General features: G+C 32.3%; 1 protein-coding gene across 2 annotated transcripts in view; it reads left to right on the forward strand.

The window, feature by feature from the left end:
• Positions 1-3,329, forward strand: part of SPOCK3 (SPARC (osteonectin), cwcv and kazal like domains proteoglycan 3) — a 114,402-nt gene that overhangs the window by 291 nt on the left and 110,782 nt on the right. The window lies entirely within an intron of this gene.

A 3,329-nucleotide genomic window follows, 5' to 3' on the forward strand; every position in this document is an offset into this window, starting at 1 on the left:
GATTTTTTTGTTTGTTTGTTTTTTTACAGCAAGACCTTTTCAGGAAAAAGAAAAAAACGTATTAGTCTTAAAGTGCATAAGTAATTGCAGCACAAACTTAAGTTCTTAAAACACACTTCATCACTGGGACCCTGAATGAGCGTAATGCTAAACATGCATAATTTTAAGGCATGGATATTTAACCCATTGGAATCCATCATCCATGGCTGTTAGATGTGCTCTGCATCTTTCAGACAGAGGCGCACTTGAAAGAAATACTGACATTTCACATAGTTTCAAGTAGAGCGATAAGAATGAATTTTCTATTTAAAATGTATGAATAGCTTTAGCTAGAAAGTGTTGGATAAATAGTATGGTTACTGTTACAAATTTGTGACTTTATTCTATGTACTTTTACAACTTGCCCTTTAACATGTTTGGAACAAAGGCAAGGAAGCTCCTGAAGAAGTTCAGAAGACAGAGGCTCTGTCCCGAGATACTGAGACATTGCTTTTTGCATTTATAGATTATTAAAGGATTACCTAGAGGTGCTGTGATGCTACTCAGCCTTCACCTGAGGTAGAACCATGTATTCATTCATTCTGGTTTTTATGTCAAAATTATGAAAATGAGGCTTTGTAAATTATATTATGATCTCGATTACATTCTGCAGAGGATATTGAACATTATTATAATCAAGCTTACTGACTGAAGATTAGAAAAGGTTTGAGTGTAACAGGAAGCCATGTGATAGGGTAAAGAGCTTTAGGAATATTTGTAAAATTGTGGAACTACAATTTATTGAAGCAATTTCCTTATTTAATCTAAAAATCAATTCTAAACAACCCTTACTTAATCTGATAATCAATTCTAAGCAATTTTGTTTGTAGAGGCACATAGAAATTTAGTTAAACGTATTCAATAATGGATTTTATTGAAGTAACAGATGATTTGAAAAATTACTTCTTTAGAAAAATCAGTATAGGTATATATGGTATTTGTATTTAAGATAGAAGGTTCCATGCAAACCATAATCTGTTGAAATTATACTACAGTTAAAAAGAACAAAAACGCTCTCCCCTAACCTACAAAGACAGCAGAGAGGTAGACATAATGGGGAGAAGAATACAGAACAAAATAGTGTTGTAGAAGTTGTGTAGAGATCCATAATGCTGCTTCATCTTGAATGCTCTGCACAATTCTAGTTATCAAGAAAATAGACTTGGAAGAGATTCAGAAAAGGGTAACAAGAAAGGTGTGAAGTTGCTTTGTAGACAGAAGTCAGCCAGACTTCTATAAAAGCCTGAGGGGTATTATATTTGGGATCTGTGGAGTTGTCTGCAGTATAGAAATGAACAAGAATTGATTTAACTTCTGGTTGGTTTGAGACCAACTTGAGAACATGTAATTTATACAAACCACACTTGTACATTCTTCCTTAAGCAAAATGCAGGCTGCTTTCCCATAGAAGGGATTTTTCTCGCTCAAAATGACTGTACTTTTGTTCTGATATATGTTCTAGTTATTCTAATATTTCACTATTTTCTGCATGGGCTCATTGTGAGTGAACATTGTTGATTTAGTAGAAATAGAAAGAGAATCTACCACTTTGATGTTTTTTCAAGAATTGTAACTTTTACCACTGTGGTGGTGTTCATGGAACAGCATTGCGGTACAGCTCGTTCCACTCTGTTCAGAACACCACTGCAGGAATAACATCTCCATAATTGCTATTAGGAGTAATAATTGGAAAACACTATCATAATCATAATTTCTCCTTATTTCTTGTGTGATTAACAAAAGTTGATATGCCTATGAAATTTTTTATTACTTTAGAAAAAAATGTTTTATCACCTAAAAAATTAATTAAAAAAGCAAATAGCATACCTAGATTCATAGATTATTAATCTGTGCAGCATCAGAGTATAGGAATGTGTAAATATCGGTACAGAAATACAGTTAATTTTGTACTTCTGGATTCTACTAATTTCTTTCTCTTTCAAAGCACACATTTCCATAACAACGTTTTCACTAAATCAAACATCATCAGTGAAATATGGTTTAGGCTGCAAGCACTGTTTGTTGGATTTTTTGGGGAGTTTGGTTGGTTGGTTGGTTGGTTGGTTGGTTTTTTGATTTTTTTTTCATTTAATTTGATGTAAAAATACTTACCTGTTAAAACTCCACAAGTGTGCTCTACGTGTAAAGATATGTTTGATGCTTGATCATTTTTAAGTTATGATTATGGCTTTGTGAACTGCATGAGACTCACATTTTCCCAGTAGTTAAATTTTGTATAAATAGAGGTTCCTTTACAGAGGTCTTTTAGCAAGGTACATGGAACTGCTGTATGTGACAGTACACCCACTGCAGTTTGTGAGGCTTAACTTATGCGATTGTAAAAGGATTGGTACAGTCTTTTAACTATTTTTTTCTACAGAATATTGAGTTAGATTACAACGTAATAATAAACAATTCCAGTTATTTTCTTGTGCCATGTATTATCGGAGACGTGCAGATCAATTTATTGCCTTGTCTTTGGATTTGTAATTTATTTCTGCAATTTATTTAATTCAAGTTTTTCCTTCTTGAAATTGTAGCCTAATACAGCTGATGACACAATTAGGAAGATATTTTATGTTTGTAAGATGATTTGGAGAAAATACAGCTAATTAGACTTACCTAATGGAAGATCTTACTGATGCAGTTGAAAGCTACATAACAAAATACTTTTCAAAAATTTATGTATCATTCTTTAGGATAACTGTATTTATTGATGGTAACTTTAAGCTTTTTTTTGAAAACTCATTCAGTGAAAATGTGACTAAGTTTTTCAATATTTTAGAAGGTGAAGTACAGGAAAATTAACATTTTGATAGCAGTGTTAAAAGCATTACCTATATAGGTACTGTGAGAAATAAGTTTTCTACTTTAAATACTAATGAGTAACATTTTTGAATAGCATTTTTACTTTATGAGTGCAAATGAATAATTTGTCCCGTTATGATAACTGTAATCTTTTTCTCTCCTTTTTTTTTTTTTTTCTTTATTTTCCTGCTTGCCTTTTCTAGGAAGTAGAGGTTGGTATACATCTTCTGTCTTTCATGATACTGTAAGTTTTTTGTGTATACATTGATTCCTTATATTTTACTAAATTTAAGTTGTTTCTCCCTCTCCAGGATGATTATTTTCGTACATGGAGTCCGGGTAAACCATTTGATCAAGGTAAGACTCTGCTTCTAGGTACTTCACTTTTATCCTACTGAAGTATTAATAGTTGTGCTCCTGTTCTAGAATGCCTAAAGAGTTCTGTCAATTTGTGTCATTTTTCTCTGTCTTCAAATGATTGA

This window comes from Empidonax traillii, unplaced genomic scaffold (assembly GCF_003031625.1).
Source record: "Empidonax traillii isolate 1590-97213 ecotype Southwest subspecies unplaced genomic scaffold, ASM303162v1 scaffold379:size601899, whole genome shotgun sequence".
NCBI classification, from domain to species: Eukaryota; Metazoa; Chordata; class Aves; order Passeriformes; family Tyrannidae; genus Empidonax; species Empidonax traillii.